Source organism: Rhinolophus sinicus, linkage group LG04 (genome assembly GCF_036562045.2).
Source record: "Rhinolophus sinicus isolate RSC01 linkage group LG04, ASM3656204v1, whole genome shotgun sequence".
Classification (NCBI taxonomy): Eukaryota; Metazoa; Chordata; class Mammalia; order Chiroptera; family Rhinolophidae; genus Rhinolophus; species Rhinolophus sinicus.
The window spans coordinates 125245201-125269138 of record NC_133754.1 but is presented as its reverse complement, the minus strand read 5'-3'; positions in this window follow the sequence as shown (position 1 = coordinate 125269138).

The window sequence follows — 23938 nt, the reverse complement described above, 5'->3', positions numbered from 1 at the left end:
GTCTCCTAAGCACTGGTGTTTCAGACCCAAGATCTGGATCCATCATGAACTTTATAGTCCAGTTTCTCACTGTACATTTTCGTTTCCATCTCCAGGCCTCTGCTTATATTATTCTCTCTAGATGCATGCCCTTCCATTCCCCCTGCCCTTTCCTCGAGAAATCTAAAATATATTTGTAAGATACAAGGTGTAAATGTTTCACTGAAGGGCAGGAGCTTCCATAGTAAAGCAAAGGTTGATAAGGCTGGGAGACGGACAGGGATGAGAGAGGTGTGGACTCACCAGTCATGAGGGCTTATCTACCCCTGCCTTCCATCCTTGGCTTTTCCTTTGTGCTATGCCATCCACTAAAGAGTCACCTGTATAGAACATTATTTTTATTAATGGTTATTGTTCTATATCTATACTATTACTTTTCATAAAGGTAAAATCGGCATTATATGTCAACCTTTCTTGGGTGATGAAGATGGAAAAGAAAAGCAGTGAAACTCAGAAATTAAATATGTATTTGTTGGATTGACATGATTCTGTCTTTTAGTAATGAACAAAAAGAGAATTGTTTGTTCAGGAAAAAGATTATTTCTTTCTGAGATTGGCCAGCATGATGTTTATTTTCTCTTTTGAACTTGGTTACCTGGTACCACCACCAAGCAATAATTTACGAAGTTGTTTTATAAAACTTTGGTCAAATTCTCCGTGTTAATATTCATTACAAATTTAACTTTTTTCTTTGAAAAAAAACATAGAAATTTTTTAAATTTTTATTAAATATTTTTCTAATATAAGGTAATTCAAGATCTGGAGCCCCTTAAATAATAATTCATTAATTGCAAAAAAAAAAAAAAAAAAGAAAAGAAAAGAAACAAAGACAAACATCTGGAGCCCCTTTCTCGGAAGGATTCTTACTTCACTTTTTTATAGTATATGGAACATGTAATGCTTTCCAAGTTCCAAGTATAAATCTTTGTCTAAAAGTTGCTTTGACTTCCTGTTTACTTTGCTGCTAAAGAATAGAGACCTAACCGTGAACCCACCTCAAATGAAGTATAGACTTATGCTTGGATATGTTTGCTGCCAATCAGTTCTGACCTAACAAAGGTTATAAAAAGATCCAGAACACCTCTCTCCTTGGAACCAGATGTCCAATTCTCTGAGTAACCCCACCTCCAAGGTTGGAATATCCAGATCAGCTAGACATATGAGAAAGGTAAACATTTCACAGAGGACTGAAAATGGTGTGGTGACATATGATATATTATATAATAAAGTTTTGAGACAAAAATAAATGGGCAACATAATAATGACTTGACTTGTTTTTAAGTCTCTTAATGTCTGGCAATGTCTTCTCTTAGAGAAATAAAAATTGGTCCAAAGCTAGAAAACTGAATTAGTCCTGAGTCTGGCAAATGTCCAATATAGATGTACAGTAAGTACTTGATCAAAACTCAAAAGATTCAAGCCTTAATCTGAGTTGAGTATTTATTTCTAAAAGAAAACCCACCTACACACTTCAGAGGATTCCCTGTGGCCAGTACTTATCCTACTAGTCTCAGGGAGATAGCATCACGAAAGAGTGTAATTAATCAGTGGCAAAGAGAACTAGATCTTATCTCTACCCAGGGATGACTTCCTTAGGCAAGTCACTTAATCTTTTTGAGTTTCAGTTTTCTTATTTATAAAATGTGGCTAATAACACTTGCCTTCCCTATCTCAGAGGAGGATTGAGAGGATTAAATAAAGTAATATATGTGAGAATACTTTACAATTATTATACATTAGTGTTGTTATACCAATATCATTTTCTATTTTAGCCCAAACTCATCTGCTGTGTTCTGCATAGTTGGACAAGTACTATATGAATAGATCAAAGTGGCCTAGACCTTCCTGGATGATATAGATTTCAATAGTTCTGCCCCACTGTCCTCATGAGTATACTTATCAAATCATGTGTCCTTACTTAGATTGGAAATCACATCAACTTGGTTGTTAATGAGATATGCAAATGTTATCATATATTTAGAAGTCTGTACACAAACAATATTTTAATAATACTATCCTTCTGAAAGATATAGAATGCTCAACAGTTCAAATTCTTTTATCAGAAAGCTGGCCAATTGCAAAAAGAAAGAAAACGCTATATGGAACTATCTCAGGAGAGAACAGGGAAGAGATACCAGATGTATCTGTTTCTAAACCACAATATAATTTACCCTTTGAAACTAGATAAAACTACCCTCCTGTACCTTTAACTACGACACAAAGTCACCAGAGACATTTCTCCAATGAGAGCCGGATGTGAATTATGACTAGTTTAGAAGAAAATGCCTTTCAGGGGAAGTCTTTGGCAGCTGTGGAAGCTGGATTAGAAAGGAATTAATTTAAGTGCACAAATAAATGGAATCTATATACATGGGTATTAGGAATGTCATTTTTGACATTTAAAAAGAATAGAACTTGACCTCAGTTAGAATATGTATGTGATGTGTCTCCCATCTAATTCCAAGCATTACTAACTGGTACATTATTCCTCGGACACTAAAGGAAGAGAAATGGCATTCAGTCACTGGATCAACATGTAACTTTAGAAATGCCAGTTTTAACACAAGGAATATGTTGACAATGGATGGAGCATATACTTGTTGAAAACCTCACACAGTGCAGCTGGTTAATCACCCAGAAAGCCAATTCTATTTAAATGCTTATGAAACCTCTGAGGAGAAATCCAAAACATTTTTAAAAATCACAGTTGAAAGTGCAATACAGGCTTCCAGGAGCACCAAGACTGGGAAAGTAGATGGCAAAACTCAGGAGTTTTCCTCCACTTGGGGAATCACTCTTCCCTGCTTTTATTATGTGTTTGTTTGTTTGTTTTAACAGGAGGCAATGAGGGCTTGTGTTTGTATCCAGGTTGATTCTAAAACATTCAGTAGATTTACAAACCAAATCCTCAAGTAGGTGGAAGGTCCTGGAGAGGAATTTATTTAGTCTATTTTACAACTGCAATATGTAATTCAGATGACCTCCTGGTAACTCTAACGGCTTTCCTCTCTAATTCCAGTCCAATTTGGCTGTTGGGTCTCAACTCTCATATGCTTCTCTCTGTGGCACAGCCATAACCACAGTAACTATGCACATCAACCATGAGAAGATTTCAAACTTATTTTTTGTTGTTTTGAATCCTATTAGTTGAATTTGAAGCATCTAGCAAATAATCACTTGCCAAGAGGTGATTTTTCAGACAGCCATATTGAAATGACCATGGTTTTCCTCAGATCAGCGATTAGGAAACTTTCTGTAAAAGGCCAGAGAGTAAAAGTTTCCATCACAACTCTTCAAGTTTGCCATTGTAGCACAATATACAAATAAGTATGCTGTGTTCCAATAAAACTTTATTTATAAACATACATTTGAAATTCATAAAATGTTCATGTGTTAATGAAATATTATTTTTCTTTGGACTTTTCCAATCATTTAAAAATATACAAACCATTGTTAATTAGCAATCCACACAAAAGCAGCAAAATTCATTTGGCCCTTGGGTCAGTGTTTGCTGATCCCTGTCTTAGACCCTCAGAAGAGAAAAGAGTGCCAAGGACATTTCCGGAAGTCACTATCGAAGATTAGCTATGGGTGCAGCCCCTTCTTCAAAGGTTAAAAGTCACTCAGCTTTGATAGTTATTAATGCTGTCCAATGACTGTTCCCCTGGTCCATATCTGGGCTCAGGGTAGCATGGTCCTTTCCCATACGCTGTAGTCAGTGTGGTCATGTAGCTTACTTTGGCCAAAGAGATATGAGTGGAAGTGACCCTTCCAGGTGAAAAATTAAAGTAGCAAATATGTAATTTACTATATTTCCTTGTCAAGGTAAGAGCAATTATGAATGGTCAAAGAACCAACTATTGAGCTACAGTGCAAGTAGCCTGATAAAGAAATAAAATTGTTGGACAGAGGGTGCCAAAAAAATGTATACACATTTTAAGAAAGGAAAACCATATTAAAATTATAACACTCAATATATACTGATAACAAAAGATGAACACAAGTTACATTTGACTTCTGCAATCACAAGAGGTGCTCAAAGTGGTTACCATCAGCGTCAAGACACTTCTGATTACAGCGAACTACTGCTTGAGCAATGCTGACCAAAGTGTCCACTTGTGTACATTTTTTGGTACCCCCCCAGTATTATGAGATTTTGAGGTGGTTTGTTATCACAGTGTAGCCTAGTCTGTACTAAATGAAATCAGCTTATTACTTACGATGATCAGAAGATGCCTCTGGTTCCTTAAAATTAAACATTTATTCACATCAGCAGGAGACAGCTACTTTGCCAGCTGAAAATCAGTTACGAAATATATCCTTGAGTCTCTGGACTATAGGGAAAACAATAAAAATCATAGATAATATTTTTAATGATACTATTCAATGCAGATGAAAGTGTTATAAGGTATTCTCATATTCTGTTGGTGGGAAAATAAACTGCTGCAACATTTCTAGAACACTGTTTTCCTATACCCATTAAGATCTCTTATAAAATTTTTTAAACTCTTTACTACAAATTCTACTACTAGGAATCTATCCTTAAAAAATAATCAAGAATCCAGGCAAATATTTATGAATAATGATATTCATTCTTGTTAAAATGAAAAAAAAACAACAACCTGGAAATAATTGTATCTAACTTTATGGGAAATGTCAAAAATTAGAGTATATTCATATAATTAAAAATTACACAACTATTTAAATTTAGTGTATGAAAAATTTTAATGACAAAAAGAGGTTACATATTATATATGCTACAATTAGTATAATTCAATAATTTATGTGTACATTATGTATGACACATGTGGAGAGACAGAGATAGAAACAGAGAAATAGAGGACTGGCATGAAACACACCAAAATGTGGTAGGATTACAAATGGCTATTATTTTATTCTGTTGACATTTTTATGCTTCCCAATTTTTCTACAAGGAGTGTGTATTACTCTTATAATCAAAAAAGTAATAAAATGTATTTTTAAAGTAGTCCCAAGCCAGCCAGGTTTAAACTCTCCCTGAGAACGCACCAAATCCTTTCCCTCTTTCCAGAAGCTATAAAATGTCCAAGTACCCTCTTTACTGAGGAAGTCCCCCTTTCTAAAATTTTTACTTAGGACCCTGAATTAAGTTGTCAGCATAAAACCAGCCCCTACTCCCTCCCAAAAAATCATGACTCCTCATAGAAGTCCACATCGAAAAGAATGAGGAATGCCTTCTTCCTGATGCTGGCCTATATTAATTCAAACCTTATTACTATTTAAATTGATTTATTACCCTAATTCTTGTAAATGACTTTAGGAGGATTTCATAGACCTCTTAGATCTAACCTTTCAGCCTTACCATCCCCCACCATAATGCTAGCTGCAATAACAACAACAAATCTAGTGGCTTAACATAATAATTCTTGGTCACAGTAATCAGGTATTTGGTGGACAGTCCTCTGTTTGACGATTCCTGCATTATGGGTTTTTCCATTCTATGGGACCACCCTGTGGCAGGGCTTCCTCAGAGGTCTTTGCTGGATCCTCTGCATTTAGGTAGCCAAACAAGCAAAGAGAGAAACTTGGGTAAAAATAGCATAATCACTCTACCTTCATTTCATTCACCAGAAGACAACCACATAACCTCATGTGATTGCAAGAGAGGCGGGGAATGTAGTCTTTCTGTATGTTCAAGAGCAGGAGATGGGGTTGGGGAATACTAGCATGTCTCTGCCATACTAACTACAGGTAACTGGGAGGATCTCTGAGCTCTCAACACAATGTATTCTCTTTACCACAATCCCTTTGCTAAAAGAACTTCCCACTTAGCTGCCTTTCTCCTTGCAGATTCCCAAAACTGGTTTTCAACCTCACCTCCATGAAGCTTTTCTAAACGCTCCAGTTAGAATGAGTTGTCCCTTTCTCAAGGTTCTGTGGCATAAATCTCTATTATAATCATTTTTGCAGTCTGGCTTGTATTAGAGGACATCATGTATGTTTCTTTTTTCTTTTTCATCAGAGTGAAGGGAAAGAATGAGGTGTCATCTTCATGATCAGCTGTGGTACCCAGCACAACGCTTTCACATAGTAGGCCCTCACCAAATGTTAATTTCCTCCTATTGCCTTTCAATCAACATTTGTAAAAGCTAACTGAACAAAAATACACTGGCTTAGTGTTTCACATAAATACTGCTGGGTTTAGCTCTCCTTCTTAGCAGATATTATATGAAGAACACTTAGAGGGAGGTCCAGAAGAACCATCCAAAAAGCTTATGGGCTTTAAAACCTCTTTGGGGATTGATTTAAGAACCAAAGGATCTAGCGTAAGATTTCTTATTCCTCTGATAATCCTGTCATATTTTACAATTTTAAAACTCTCGGTGGATTTCTCCTTTTCCTGGAAAACCCAAGTTCTTCAGTAAATCAACTTTTCATCCCAGCGGGTATAAAAACAGACTGTCGTGAATGTGCTTCAGCTTTGCTGAGTTCGCAGGCAAATGGAAAGAAAAGCAAAGAAGTAAAATCAAAGCGAGAGGTGTGAACCTTCCCCATCCATCTTAATGGAGTGCTAACCTTCCTGCCTCAAGGTGACTGGTTGAATTCTAGAACTATTAAACAATGAGCTGAAATCCAAACACTCTGTCTGGGAGTGAAATCTCCTTGAGAAAGGACAGCTGTGTCCAGTGTTGACTACGATTCAGGCTTAGGAAAGCAAACACATCAAATAAAACTGATCATGGTTGTCCTCTGTCAGCTTTAGGCTCTAGAATTTCCCTTCTTAGCTCTGTTTAAAAGGTGGCTGGGGCACAGCGAGTGGCCTTGCTCTTAGAGATAGCACCTGAGGCAGGGAGCATTAAATCAGAGACTGTACCTTTCATCAAGGAGTGTCCTGAAACTCTTAGAATTTAGAATCTCAGTGATGGTTGGTTTCACCATTTGAAGTGATCTGCATGGTGCCTACAATGATGCCCTGCCCATTGCAATAAGGGCTCAACAAATGAGTATGGATTGCATGGAGGGAAAAGGCAAAACGTGGCCCAAGACTGAACAATAGAGCTTCACAAGAACCCAGAAAGAGCAAGCAAAATTATTCATTTCCAAAGCACTCTTCTTGGTAGTCATCTCCTCTATAAAGTAAAAGAATTGGAACCAAAGGACCAACAACTGCCTGCTGGTTCTGATGTTTGGGTAGAAGCACAAGAGAAAAAAATAGGATACCTGCTGTGAAGTCCACTCAGATGTGGGCTTCATTTCCAGCTTGAGGACTCAGCAGCTGTTTTACCACAGGCAAATCCCTGAATTTCCCTGACCTAGGTATTTCATCTTTAAAACAGCAAATAATAACATTGCTTCATAATTGTGTTCTTTTGAGAACTAAAGGACATCATGAATATAATAAGCAATCAAAATTGTAATTAGTCTTCCATGATGAATAGGGGCTCAGGGGGAGACTTTCCTAACACACATTCCTTCAATTTCTCCTATTATCACAGTTCTGTCTGACCAATAGCTGCAAACAAACAGAAACCTCCACTGAAATCTATGCAAAGAAAAAAATATTAGAAAGTAGAACTCCAAAAGGTTAACAACATTGTTTTGGAGTGTAGGGACTTGGATGATTTTTGTTTGTTTGTCTTTGTCTGCAGTTTCCAAATTTTCTATGTAAGCATGCATTGCTTTTAAATGTTTTAATGTATGTTTTTGATAGAAAAGAAAAATGAAAAGTCAATGAATACAGAGTGATTAGTAGACTAGTTATTATGAAACCCTTTGCAGTTTCCCATATGTAAATCATGCAAATATATAGCCCAGATTTCATGGTAGAGTTCCAAATGTGGATATTCTATTCCGTGTGCTTAATTGGGTCTGCTGTATATGGTTAGTTTATATATCGAATGCTGTATCAGTAATTCACAAGAAGGGGAAGCACCCATGATTCTACCTACCTGAGAACTTAGATCCTAAAAGAGGTACTGTGTGTATATTAAGATAATAACAAAACCAAGCTATGTGCTGCCTGAGTAGAGAGCAAGCAAATATTGTAAGACAGCAAGTGGGGAAGCCACACTAGCTGCAGGCGGCATGGTGGTTTGTTTGGGATCCAGAGAACGCCTCTGGATCCAGTGGAGTACTTCACGTTGATTGGTGGGAGAGGTGGCATAAGAGTAAAGAATCTGGGGAAGGTGAAAATGCATATTAGAAATGGCTAAAGGCTTTTCACAATGGATGGAAGAAATGCAATAGAGAAAGGGGTTGAGAATAATTTCTGGAATTACAATGACTATAGAGAAATTCACAGACCCTGAGTTACAAAGTGGAGAATTGTGACTACAGATATCAGTCAGGTATCAAAATTATCTATGCTAGCTTTTTTTTGCCAGTGCAGTATTTTTTAATGTAAAAAAATGGATACCTGACTTAATTTAAATGTGTTTGGCTGTATGTAATGGAATGTATAACTAAAAGTGACTTGAATAATAGAAGCCCAGAGGTAGGTGGTCTCAAGGTTGATTCAGTGACTCAACATCAAGGTTGCAGACTCTTCCAGGTGTGTTTCTATCTGCCATCCTCTATGTGTCACAGCTCCCTGCTTAGCTGCAAGATGGCTACAGCCATTCCAAGCATCATATTCTCATATTACCTCCAACATAGCATGAAAGAGTTAGAGTAGGGATGGGGCAAAGAAAGTCAGGGTGGCATGAGAATTTTTCCCAACTGTCTGCCTTTATCAGGGAGAAAGATAGTTCCCAGAAGCTCCCCAACAAATCCCCTCATGTTTGGCCACAAGTGGGTCAAACGCCAACCCCACCAAGGAAAGTGGGAAAGCAAGGGTCTGCATTTTCAATTCCTAATGTGGGCTGTTGTCTCTACCCACATGAAAAAAAAAAAGGGGGCAAGAGGTAGCAATTAGCTGTTGTGTACAGAATCAACAGTGGGCATTACAACTATTGTTTTTTAAATAAATTCAAATACCTTTCTTCAGTTAATGCTCTCCCAAATTCTCTATTCTTACAGAAAACTTGCTATTTCACCAAGTGATTCAGATGGGTTAATTATTTTCCCCCCCCCCCCCACACACACACACACACAGCAAGCATTCCTAATACTGGCCTCTGATTTTATTTTTTCTCTTTACAGTTCCCGCAATGTTTGTCCCTAGACTGAAATTATGGAGCAAGATCATTCTACAATTACAAAAGATAGCATTTATTTCTTGCCCTTCAGATTTTGTGGACTTTCCTTTTTTGTTTCAGGTATAACTAAAGGAATTGTAACATAAAAAATAATGATAATTAAAAAAACAGAAGCCAACAATGTGTTGTTTCTGTGAATATTTACCTTTTTTTCTATAAAGTTTGAAAGCAATATTTCATAAACATTTCTTAAATCATATAATAAATAATGAACATGGTACATTCTTAGGTCCAGAAAGAAAATTAAACAAATTAGAAGTTAACACAAAAATGCAGTGTGTAATGGAAGCAGCTTCTATTAACTCATTCAGATGCTGTCAACATAGTCATAGTAATTTAAGACACCAAAGGTGATATGCATTCATCACAGTTTCATTTTTAAACATATAAAAATTGTTTCTGAATAGAATTTGAAATCAAAAGGCAGCTGTTTTGGATAAGTTAAGAATAATTAAAAGTGACACTAAAAATAGATGACAAATTCTTATTTGTTTGGCTTTCCAACAAAAACTAAATGCAACGCAAGATAAGGAGAGCAATTTACCATTGTCATGCATCATAATCATTGTTTTGTAATTAGAACACTTCATTTTTAATAAGAGCTTATTACCTATATAGTGCATTCATCTGCACGAATATTCCTGAATTCCCTCAGGTAATTAGTTTCATGAAATACTGCTGGATGGCACCTTCTCCTTCACCATTATTCCTGAGATTTCATAATTTTACAAGCACTCTTAGAACAATGTTGTGCTCAGAAATGTAATTAACAAGAAATATTGTATGATATTCATGTCAAACATTATTTGGGCCAAATGCATATATACCCTAAGTATTCCTAGATGATGAAATTAGACAAGCCAAATTTATCTCACAAATCTTGATATCATATTCCTCCTCCAGAAAAGACATTCAAGGCCTTAAGCAGCATTTGATTCTGTCTTTAACCTCATAGCTTCCCAAGATTCCATATCATACAGTGGAATTAAGAAATGAATCAGGAGAATTTCCTTCAGCTCCTTTCCAGTGAAGTTCTCGTCTCTCTAATCCACTAGAGCCAGTCCTACCTCCCTGCTGGCTCCTCACTGTGACATTTTTATTACTTGACTTCTTGGAAACCATAGATCATATGAGATCTTGTATTCATCAACTCTCTACCCAATGCTCACATGTTACTGATTTGAATTCTCTCTAGTAATTCACAAGAAGGGAAACATGCTTTTGCTAGACAGTGACATCATATAGTTTTCTTCTCCTTTCCTGTTCATACTGCATCTTACATATGTCCTCCACCTACCTAATGTTCCACCAATGTCTAGAGTTTATCTATGTATTAGTCTTGCATCTTTGTACTGTTCTCTTAGCAGTAAGTATAAAAAAGTCATTTCTTTGAAAAGGTAACTATTGTTTTAGTATTGCAACATATCAATTAACATTTTCCCAAGTCAATAACACAAAGATACAAGACAAAGGTGAAAAAAGGAAATGTTTGTATTCACCAGACTAAAAATTGCCATTAGTTTTCCAATTAGGAGTGCTTGTCATGACATATCTATGACTACAGTATCTACTAAAGCCACTATCACTTTTATCCAAAGCAAGAAGACAATAAAAATGATTTTTAAAAACATCCATTATAATTTCCTTATATCAGTTGATTTGTTGAGCATCTATTAAGCACTCAAGACTTTGGTAAATAACTAGGGAAGACAGAAGAAATGAAAAACACAACTTTGTTAAACTAAAAAGTATTTCCTATTAAGGATAATTATCATCACTTGAATCAAATTTCCGTACAAAACTATAAGATCAACAAGAGGAAATAAATGAAACTACACATTACCACATACCTAGCATTACCTGAAAATACCACAAACTTGAAGTTACCATAATAAATAACACTAATTTTCTAATTTCCATGAGCTCCACTTCTGCTACACGTCTATGAGTATAGAGAATAGAATGAGGTTGTTTGAAAGACTCCATGAAAGGGGAGGAAGGGCGAGAATAGAGTACACAGATGAAACAGAAAAAAAAAAAAAGTCACCTTCAAAATGATAAAATCTAACATAAATTGCTAAAATACTAAACACAGATCTGGGATTTGATATTTCACAACTCTGCCCATAGGGAAGGAACTTCAAAGTGAGAGGTATTGGAGGTGGAAACTTCAGAGAAGCATCGCTTGGGAGGGTGAACCAGATAACTACAGAAAATATGGTGACTCTTGCAGATGTAGAAGTGAAGGGGGGAAAAAATGAAAAGAAGAAATACAAAATTAATAATCCCACAGAAATAAGATATACTGACTGTTCTCCCTACCCCTACTACTGTCAGTGTAACCCATTGGAGACATTGTGCTACATGACCCTGAGGAGAGCACTTTTTTTCTTCATTTATTTAAGTGTGTTTTTCTAGGACCCATCAGCTCCAAATCAAGTAGTTGTCTGAATCTAGTTGTGGAGGGCACAGCTCACAGTGGCCCATATAGGGATAGAACTGGCAAACTTGTTGTTAAGAGCACTGCACTCTAACCAACTGAGCTAACCAGCCGCCCCAAGGAGAGCACTCTTGAAACTAGGAGACTTGACCACAAAAATACCTAAGAATAAAATCTAAAAAAGCAATTGAGCTTTATGCAAAGATCCTGTAAGAAGAAAATAAGCAAACAAAAACTGAGTTTCAGTTGAAAATTCTCCCTAATGAACCATAAGGCAGGAAAACAAAACAAAACAATAAATGAGCCCGACAGTAAATTAAATATTCTTAAACAACCATTTAGAGAAACATTTTAATGCCAAGAATCAGAAATTTAAAAACTAAAACTAGCCATAGAAGGAAACTAGGAAGAAATGCACTGAGAATCATTAGAACTCATGAAATAGATTGAAAAAAAAAAGACAAAATCATGGAATGAAGAATAAATTACCAGGTACACAAGGAAAAATAGATTAAAATGAAAATTTAATAAGAGATATTGAGGAAAGGTAGGGAAAAAGTGAGAGAATGAAAATGAGAAAAGAAGTAACAACGGGCAGAGAGAAAAGAAAGCAAATAACAGCCAACACAAATATAATCAGAGACTCTGAGGAAGGTAAACAAAACTATGGAGCAGAAATGAGTAAGTAAACTATAACAAAGTAAAAAGTTTCAGACATAAAAGAACACTTGAATTTATGTATTAAGAGGGCCACCATATGTCTGGAAAAAAATAAAATAGAACTGTTCTGATCAACTTCTAGACCTACCCTAGTAAAACTATTATATTTTAAAGACAGAAAAATTGTCAAGGCCTTCAGACAAATGATCAAAGTATCTCTGAGGGAAAACTAATTAGGCTGATACCAAATTCTCAAGAGCAGCAAACAAACTATGGCCATAGTGAGGGTGAATTTTCAAGAAATTCAAAGAAAGGAAGTACAACTGAAGAATTTGTACCCAGCCAACCTTTGCTTCAAATATTTACTATAGAAAACTATAGCAAAACAGTTTTGAACGTTGTTAACTCAGGGAACATTATACACATGAGCCATTCCTGAAGAGTCAACTAGAGCAATATTTCTCAACCTTTTTTCCCCCATGATTGCCCCTAAGGAGCCTTTTCAGATATTCCTACACACACATCCCATCACCATGAAATTTTAATACCTCACATATACTGTATGTCTGTACTATTGTCCTTTAGAAAGTTACATATAATCGTAATATCTAAGAATTTTTCACCATTGATCCCAACAACCAATTTTCACCCTCTTGTATATACTAGAGAATGAACATCTTTTAACCAAGACATAACTGAAAAAATTTTTGAAAAGGACTGATGAAGCAAATAATATATTTCATTATCAAGTTAGTACTAATACAATGGTGGGGACATGGTATGAAAAGTAGTATGTAAACATTTCATGCTCTGACTAAAAAAAATATTATCCCTCACCCACCCAAAGGAAAAAAAGAAAATGAGAAAGAGTAAAGTCAAATAAGATTATTTACCACTGTATAGGTGGATGTCAACAGATAACATTGATAAAATACTGGGGAACTAGGTAATAAAAGATTAAATAAGAATGAGGATTAAAGGAATATATATAAAAATAACCACATATGAGGTTCCAGACTGGAGGAGAAAACAAATAAAAGTATGAAGGGCAGAATTGGGACAATTAACAAAACTAACCTATGTTCTCTAGATTAAAGAATTGTACCAATGATAACTTTCCTGAATTTGAGAACTTCATTCTGGTTATATAAGTGAATATCCTTGTTCTCAGAAAACACACACTAAAGTATTAAGGGGAAAAGGGACATTATGCATGCAACCTACTCTCAAATGGTACAGATGAAAGTATATTCAAATATATGTACATGTGAATACATATCTATTTACATATCAGTAGCTATATAGATATATTAAATGTAGCAAAATGTTAAAAACTGATCCAGCTAATAAAGAGTATTTGGGAGTTTTAACATTAATTCTTTCCACTTTTCCTTAAGCTTAGAATTTGTTCAAAATATAAAGCTTAAAAGAAATATATGGGATATAACCCAAAAACACAGGCAATAGATTTCCAGTCAAGATGGCAGAGTAGGTAAATGCTGTGTCTGCCTCCTCTCACAACTGCATCAAAATTACAACTAAACCACAGAATAACCATCATTGAGAATCGCCTGAAATCTAGCTGAACAGAAGCCCTACAGCTAATGACATACAGAAGAAGCCACCTCGAGACTGGTAGGAAAGGCAGAGATGTGGAATGGGTTTGTCCTACAGCTGCATGCAGCAGTTGAAAATTGGGAGGGATATCTTGATGATTAATCAATCAAGGAGAAAGGGAACAATTTTTATATTTATCTTAAGGGCCCAGAATTTCAACCTATGATGCTGAATAAATTTTATGCAGTATGCTCAGAGAACAAAGAAAATATATATTTACTTTAAAGAAATAAGTCTACTATTGCAAAAGAGACAACAGTTTAGTGGTTACCAGAGGGTAAGGGGGTAAGTGCTATGGTAAAGGGAGTCAAATATATGGTGATGGAAGGAGAATTGGCTTTGGATGGTGAACACACAATGCAATATGTAGATGATGTATTATAGAATTGTATACTTGAAACCTACATAATTTTACTAATCAATATCACCCACCAATAAATTAAATAAATAAATAAATATAATTGAAAAAAAAAAAAAGAAGTCACTGATTCATAGAAACTTCTATATTGAACCATTAGCATGGTTATTTTGACCATATGTCTCCGTAGCAAATATTAGATTAAGTGGTATTAATATTTATTTTTACTCATCTGTGAAGTGTTTTACTCTTTTCATTTACTCTCACTCTTCACAATAGGCCAATTGTTAAATATATCACATAAATACGTGAATTTATGTTTTATACTTTCTTAAGATTTGTATATAAATTTTCAAAAATAAAAAATACCATATCTGACCATATTTTCTGGCTTCTGATTTTTTAAACAGTCACCAAAAGTTATGCTAGTACCATATTTGCTTTGCTTATTTCCTTGTTCATCATCTTGAGAAGGAAATATTCATTTCCGTTCTCTAAGTTATTTCTCCCCAAAGAGCTAGTTTGTCTTCTCTGCAGCACTAGAACAATAGCTACTCTAAATATTCAGATCAGAGCAGCCAGAGGTACAAATGACCCTTTTTCCTGAGGAGCAGGAGTTCAGGAAGAGGTGTCAACACTGGTTATATCATCTAATCAAGTCTTGAAAGGAAGTGTGTGGTGTTTAGAAACTACAGAGTAAGTTGTAAGATTGGGGAGTCAAATTCTAACCTGTAGTAACCCCAAGTCCTAAGTTAATCCTTTAATCTTCAGGTGAATAATTAATTAAAACATATTCTAAAATATAAAGAAAATATGCAAGACAAGAAAACTAGCATGTATTGAGTGTCAATTATACCATATACAGTATAATATATATTATTTCAAGAAGTGTTCACCGTATCAAGAGATGCAGAAAAAGCATTTGACAAAATCCAGCATCCATTTGTGACAAAAACTCTCAGTAAAGTGGGAATAGAAGGAACATACCTCAACATAATAAAGGCCACAGATGACAAACTCACAGCTAACATCACACTCAATGGGGAAAAGCTGAAAGTTTTTTCTGCAAGATCAGGAGGAAGGCAAGGATGTCCACTTTCACCACTTGTATTCAACATACTATTGGGAGTTCTAGCCATAGCAATCAGACAAGAAAAAAAAATACAATTCATCCAAATTGGAACAGAAGAAGTAAAACTGTCATTATTTGCAAATGACACAATACTCTACATAGAGAACCCAAAAAATTTCACAAAAAAACTATTAGAACTGATAAATAAATTCAATAAAGTAGCAGGATACAAAAATTAATATTGAGAAATAGGTTGCATTTTTATTCACCAATAACAAGCTATCAGAAAGAGAAATTAAGAAAACAATTTCATTTACAATTGCATCAAAAACAAAATACCTAGGAATAAATTTAACCAAGGAGATAAAAGACCTGTACTTGGAAAATTAATTTTTCTGAAGAAAGAAATTTAAGAAGATACAAATAAATGGAAGCCTATACTGTGTTCAGGGATAGGAAGTATTAACATTGTTAAAATGTCTATACTACCCAAAGCAATCTATAGATTCAAAGCAAAAATACCAATGGCATTTTTCACAGAACTAGGACAAGTACTCTTAAAACTTATATGGAACCACAAAAGATATCAAATAGCCACAGCAATCTTGAGAAAGAAGAACAAAATTGGAGGTAGCACACTACCAGATATCAAATTATACTACAAGGATGTAGCAATCCAAATGGAATGGTACTGGCATAAAAACAGACAAATAGATCAATGGAACGGAATAAAGAGCCCAGAAATAAACCCATACTTATCTGGTCAATTAATCTCTGACAAAGGAGGCAAGAATATACAATGGGGTAAAGACAGTCTACTCAATAAATGGTATTGGAAAAAATGGACAGATCCATGCAAAAAAAAAAAAAATGAAACTAGACCACCTTCTTATACCATATACAAGAATAAACTCAAAATGGATTAAAGACTTAAATGTAAGACCTGAAACCATAAAACTCCTAGAAGAAAACATAGGCAGTAAACTCTCAGATACTATCCTTAGTAATATTTTTACTGATATATCTCCTTGGGCAAGGGAAACAAAAGAAAAAATAAATAAATGGGACTATATCAAACTAAAATGGTTTTGCACAGCAAAGAAAACCATCAACAAAATGGAAAGACAACCTACTAAATGGGAGAAGATATTTGCCAATGATACATCCATTAAGGGGTTAATATCCAAAATTTACAAAGAACTCACACAACTTACCAAAAATACTAATAATCCAATTTAAAAATAGGCAGAGGACCTGAATAGACATTTCTCCAAAGAAGACACACAGATGGCCAATAGACATATAAAAACATGCTCAACGTCACTAATCATCAGAGAAATGCAAATTTTAAAAACCACAATAAGATATCACCTCACGCCTGTCAGGATGGCTATCATCCATAAATCAACAAACAGTAAGTGTTGGCGAGGATGCAAAGAAAATGAAACCCTCATACACTGCTGGTGGGATTGCAAATTGGTACAGCTAATATGGAAAACAGTATGGAGGTTCCTCAAAAAATTAAAAATAGTACTACCTTATACCCGAGCAATTCCATTCCTGGTATTTATCTGAAGAAATCCAAAAAACCAATTTGAAAAACATATATCCTTATGTTCACTGCAGTGCTACTTACAATAGCTAAGATATAGAGGCAACCTAAGTGCTCATCAACAGACAATTGGATAAAGAAGAGGTGGTACATATATTTGATGGAATATCACTCAGCCACAAAAATGAATGAAATCTTACCATTTGTATCAACATGGCTGGACCTAGAGGGTATTAAGCTAAGTGAAATAAGTCAGACAGAGAAAGACAAATATCATATTGTTTCACTCATATGTGGAATCTAAAGAACAAAATAAATGAAGAGACAAAACAGAAACAGACTTACAGATACAGAAAACAAACTGATGGTTGCCAGATGGGAGGGGGTTGAGGGGCTGGGTGAAAAAGGTAAAGGGATTAAGAAGTACAAATTGGTAGTTGAAAAGTAGCTGTAAAGTACAGCATAGGGAATATAGTCAATAATGTTGTAATGTATAGTGTCAGATGGGTGCTGGACTTATCAGGAAGATCACTTTGTAAATTATATAAATGTCTAACCACTATGCTGTATACCTGAAACACTCATTTTATCACGTAAAATAATATTGAATGTCAACAGTAATTGAAAAATTTTTAAAATATGTTCACAATAACCCTGAATAAGAAATAAACATCGTGCTTTTTCGAGGGAAACTGAGTCACAGAGAAATTACATACATTGCCTGAGGAGACACTCAGCGCATGGAGAGCCAGGATTTTAACCCCTATCTGTCTGCATCCAGAGTCCATACTTTTCCCACTATTCTAAATTACCTTTATGCGAGCCAATATTCTCCTTCATCCTTCTAAGTGATTATCATTTGTAACATCCAGTATTAATTGTAGAGTCTAGATTGATATGATTCTGTTTATTTCTCTTATATAAATTTAAACATTGTCAACCTAATAGGTACAGATAGTAAAAAGGCTGATGATCTAAACTGTTCATGGTGAGTTGACCCACAAATAAAATCACACTGGTTTTCCTAAGCCAATTTTAGCAAGATGAAATGTTCTTAAAAGGCAATAAGTCATTGTAAGGGTCCTGTAGCCCATCAGCTATAACTGTTCTTTGTACCTCCTGTCTTTGGGTGCTAGACTGCTGTCTGCCTCCCCTGCACGGGCTTTATTACTATTACCAGCTGAGAGCCACGGCAGATGAAGGGCACACTGTCACTACAGTTTGTTCCTCCACATGTCAACATATTCTGAAATCTAGTGACATCTGATTTTAGCTCCTTTCTGCCTTCTGTTCCTCTGACTTTGACAGATTTTAATGAGACAAATGTTAGCTGTGGGTTTCCTGTCTCCATCTTCCTGTACCTCACCCTTCTGGAATTTACTTTCTGCTGCCATCCTTTGCAAAATAGCAAGCCACATGAAAAACGGCTGATAAGGAGAAATAGATTTATGCCCAGAGGATAAACTTAGCAGAGCTTTCCCAGCCTGTCTGACAGTGACCCCTGCCTCTAACTTTTCAATACTGGTGACCAGGCCTCCTCCTGACAGTCAGGGACATGGATGTCAAATCACTCATGAGAGAGAAACAGCTGGTATTTCCAGAACTCTTTTATGTAATATAAATACTAGGAGATGTGTTGGGTGTGACTCAGGTTCTCCAGCGAGTTGATAGATTTGGGGTTTCTTAAGGAAACGCAAGCACGTCAGCAGGTATATTCTCAATCCAAATATTTAAGAGATGCTCGGAATAAGGACCATTTATTGAGGATCAACCATACGTCAGGAACTCCATGTATATTTTCTTAATTATCCTCAAAGTTGAACAACTAATACACTACTATGACACTAAAAACCCAACTTTGAGGTTGGACAGACCTACATCCAAAATCATATTTTTATCACTTGCAGAGTTTCCTTCACCATATGGCAGTCCTTTCCATATGGCAGAACTTCAACTAAGTGAAGAGAATTATTATGACCACCTCCATTCCCTCACCTCCTACCAGGTTTTCTAATATCTCAACTTAGAAGCTGAAAGTTTGAGGAAGCTGGAAAAAAGACAAGACCATAGAAATCCCGAGTAGGTGGGGAAACACTCTTGGGCTGCAGGGGTTTGTGTCTTGCTTGCCTGGAAAACAATTGCTCACAGATTGTCCTTTGGTGTGGAGTGGTAGAATGCTTTCAGGACAAGAGGTAGTGCTGGAGCAGAGCACCCTAGAGTTGAGAAGCCCCCCAATGCTCCAGTGAAATGAAAAAGGGAATGAAGTGGCCTGGCGTACAGATATGAGGCCGAGAATATATCATCACAACTGAAGACTGTGGTAGGATTTTCAAACATCAGCAGAGGCTGGTTCATGCCCAGAGGCTAGGTGGGACCCATTTCATCAAAAACAGAGACTGGACAAGGACACAGAAGCCAGAGGGCCCTCCTTCTGTGGCCATGATGTCATTTCTGAAAGCTTCCCTCTGTGTACAGATGTCTTCTGGAAGAAAAGAAAGGAGAGAAAAGGGAAAGAAATCCTGAAATACTGTGCTTTAATGGATTGAGACTGAGATAATAACACTTATACTGACTAGAAAAAAATCAGCATAATAAAATGGGATAAAATAGATAGTGAGCTCTAGGACTTAAGAGCAAAGTTGAACTCAAATATAGAAAATAAATTACATTTTGACACATCTAAGTTGCAGAATGTGCTAATATTACTTGGTATGCATATTGTTCATGTTTTTATGTATTGATTAAAATTATTGGGGCTGTCCGGTGGCTCAGGCGGTTAGAGTGCCATGCTCCTAACGCCGAGGTCAAGGGTTCGATTCCCACCTGGGCCAGTGAGCTGTGCCCCTACAGTTGAGACTGTGAATAATGGCTCTGCCTGGAGCTGGACTGCTGTGAACAGCCAGAGGTCAGTGTGGGCTATTGTGTGCTGCCATGGCCTGCTGTGAGCTGCCGTGGGCTACTGTGTGCCGCTGTGCGTGGCTGTCAGCCATCGTGAGCAGCCAGCAGCCAGCGATGAGAGCTGCCGTGGGCTGCCGTGAGCTGCTGTGAGCAGCCGACCAATGACCGGCGACCAACTGCCTCAGCTGGTTGGAGCGCAAGGCCCATAACACCAGCATGGGCCAGGGAGCTGTGTCCTACACAACTAGACTGAGAAACAATGGCTTAAAAACCAGGGGGGTGGAAGGAGCAAAAAAAAAAAAATTATTGAACAAAACTAGACAAAGTAGAGAGCTTGGCACACATGTCTGGAGAATTCCTTTAAAGGTGACATAAATCTATAAATCAATATTCATTGATTACATTGGTTCAACCAATCACAATGCAACATATTTGCAATCATCTATTATGCCCCATACTTTCCACGAGGATATCAATAAAGATTCGGCCATTGCCTGGCTGAAATGAAGATACGCCATATCTGTAGAGAGTATGATATAGGAAACAAGTAGAGGCCTTACAGTCAGAAAATTAAATTCCACAATATACTAGGTGAGAAAAATTGTATAAATTATTTAACTTCTACAAGATTCCATTTAAAACATTTTTCTCATCTGTGAAATGAGGGTCAAAATTATTAATAATACTTGACTCAAAGACTTGTTATGAAGATATGTGGATCAATTGAGGTCGCATATATGATAAACATTAATCACCACATAGATATTGGTTCTTATCTCTTGAAATACGGATGGGTTTTATTTGAATTTCATTATTTTAAAAAGAAATGGTTGACTTAGAATATGTCTTTGTAACAAATTCATGTTAGCTCCTGGTGATGTCCATTTTATTTCCCAAGCATTTATAAACCTACTTTTTAAATTCATCCAAAAATTTTGCGTTTAGGACAGTTTCAGAAATCCTTTGTCCTTTCATATGCAGTAGACTGAGTATATCTACTTTTTTTGGGGAAAGGACTCTTTTTGCATCTCTCCATTTCTTCATGATTCCATGGAAATTATCAGCATTAATGATCGCATTTAAGTTTCCTGAGATATTAATAATAAGAGCCTTAAAGACTTGGGCATAATTATCACCATCATTTTCACTCTTCAACTAACCTGTTCTTCTTTTCCTACATCCAGTGAAACACACAAACTTCTCAACCATATTGGTTTGCTCCTCTGCAGTTTGAAGATAATTTCTTTTTCTTTCTCTCTCTCTCTCTCTCTCTCTCTCTCTCTCTCTCTCTCTCTCTCTTTTCCTTCCTTTCTTTCTTCCTTCCTTCCTTCCTCTCTAGCTCTCTCTCTCTCTTAAAATTTACTGGGGTGACAATGGTTAGTAAGCTTCATAACATAAGTTTCAAGTGTACAATTCTGTAATACATCATCTATATATCACATTGTGTGCTCACGATCTAGTCAGTTCTCCTTCTATCACCATATATTTGACCCCCTTTATCCTCTTCAACTATCACCCATCCCCCTTATCCTCTGGTAACTGAACTCACTAATTCAAAGGCAGAGTAGCAGATTGGATCAAAAATAAAACCCAACCATATGCTGCCTCCAAGAGATGCACCTCAGCTACAAAGATAATCTTTCTTAATAGAGAAGAGGAGATAAATGAAAAGTTAAGATCTCTGCTTCCTCTTAGTTCTCTTATAACATACCATAATGTGCCACCAACTGTGAGTGCTTTCCTTCCCATTTCTCTTCCTTGCCCTGAACCAACCTAGTGCCCACATTAGGGGCACTGCCCGCATTAGGTACTAGTCTTCCTGACAGTGACACTCTTCATGGGAGTCATGCTTTTCTTTGGCAGCTGTCTTTAGTCATTAGCCCCTCCTGCCACCTTCAGCACAGGTACTTGTCTAATATAAATTGTCTTCAGAAAGAGCCCATGAAAGAAAATTCTTGGCATTTGAAAGATCTCCAGGTACCAAACCAGAGTCTGGGATTAGGAGGGACACTGATGGACTGGGAGGCCAGGTGGCAGGCCACACTGGTGCCAGGTGGCAAGGCCAGTGCAGACCGAAGTGCGTCCTGAAGCACCAAGTCACCCTGCCCTGGTCGGTACATAAAGAAGCTTGGTAGAAAATAAATAAATGCATGTCAGTACATAAGTATAAGAAGGAAGGGCACTTAAAGTCAATAATCAAAATCTTAACCATTGATATGTTTGAGTTGTAATCATCTGATCTTCTTTCTACTTGTCAGAATGTTCTAAGATATGCTTAAGAGGCCAGAATTACTTTTAAAGTTGTTTTATAAAAAGAGTTTAATAGTTCAGTGCTCTCTGTGTGATGGTGATAAGACAAAAGGCTACAAAAACACAAAAACGACCATGTTTTTGAAAGTTACGTAGAAGAAGCATTCCCTGAGGAGAAGGCAATGCTGGACTAGATCCATTGTAGTGACTCATTTCTTTTTGTTGGGAAGAGAAATTTTATTTGCCTGTCAGCATGACTGAGTTCACATTAAGGGATGGGCCCTATGACAGGTGGGGAGAGCGGAGGCGAAGTATGACACCTGGTTCCTGACATCGGGGAGCGTGTGGTGCAGCTGAAAACAGATGAACAGGAGCACAAATTAGTGTCCTATTTAGTATTATGAATCACAAATATAAGAAAGAGGTTCAGAGAATGGGAAGGTGAGTCTGAGGCCCAAACCATCCTCTACAGAAACACAAGTGATCCCCGGAGCGTCATATGGTTCATTAGAATATTTAAGCCCCTGAGATGTCTGCATCAAAGGGAGCTGTTTACCTCTGAATAACTACAATTTCCCATACGTATTTGACAATAGAAGCTCTATTTTCAGGGAATACCTGTAATGTCTTGTAGAATTGCCCGCAGCCCAGAGCTAAAGCTATCAGAAACAGATTCACGCAGGCTATGCACTTACGCTGGGCCTTGAAGAATGGAGAACTCCTGGAAGAGCAGAGCATGGAGGTGGCCTCAGAGGATGGAAAGAATCCTCTGGGGGTGAAAACACAGATTCAAGACTTCACATTCAGGGTCGAGATTGGTCATGAGAGCTAGAGGCAGACTGAAGGGCAGGCTGAGGAGGGCAAGTGTCAAATGACCCCGGGTTTAAGTATCAGAAGGCTGTAGGAGAGTGGTTTTCAAAATGCACTGACCACTTGCATTGGACTTTTCTGAGGTGCTTGTTAAAAAGTGCTCAGTCCCAACCTCAGTTCTCCTGAAGGTGGGTCCTGGAAATTTGCATTTTAAAATAGCTCCCCAGGTGATTCTTAGGCACTCTAAAGTGTGTAGAGACTGAAAACCAGTGAGGGAGAAAAAAAAAAAAAAAAAAAAATTTGACAGTAAAATGAAAAGCAGACATCCCCACGCTCATGCATTTATTCATCTGATGCGTACTGAGCACCAGCGTTATGCCAGGACCTGGGTACACTTTGTGACTGGAACACCTGTCCCTGTCCTTGTGGGGCTTACATTCAATGATTAACGAAGACACACTTCTTGTTTATCTGCCTCTGACTACTTGACCAATTTGGGAAATTTGGCTTCTGCCTTTTTCCTGAGCCCCACCTCTACCTAGTATCCAATTCAGTAAGTGGGTTTCTGCCCCAGTCCATTGCCCTGTGTCTCTATTGTTTTGCTGCTTATCCCTGGCCCTCGGCTTCCTCTCGGTACTGCCTCTGCATTCTAACTGGAGGAGTCTCACTGGGTCCTGCCCGCTGGCTGACGGACCCTCCTGGGACCGACTCATCTCCCTGCCTACAGTAACATGCATTGCCACCCCGAGTCCCAACCACTATACCTTCACCACCTCACTCCTCCATCATATTGAATCCATCCTTTGCCAACTACCTACCTGAACTACAACAAACTTTTGCCGTTGATCCAGGTGATTTTGTAGAATCGGCTTTGGGGTCAGACAGTCCTGAGTTCAAATCCTAGTTGCTACAATTTCCCGCCACATAACCTTAGAAAGTTAGATTATTTCTCTGAGCCATAGTTTTTATCTGAGAAAAAGGCAGGGGGTGTGGCTGGGGGGGATAATGATGCCTATCTAACCAGCTCATAAAGGATTAAATGTGATGGAGTATTTTAAACTCTAGT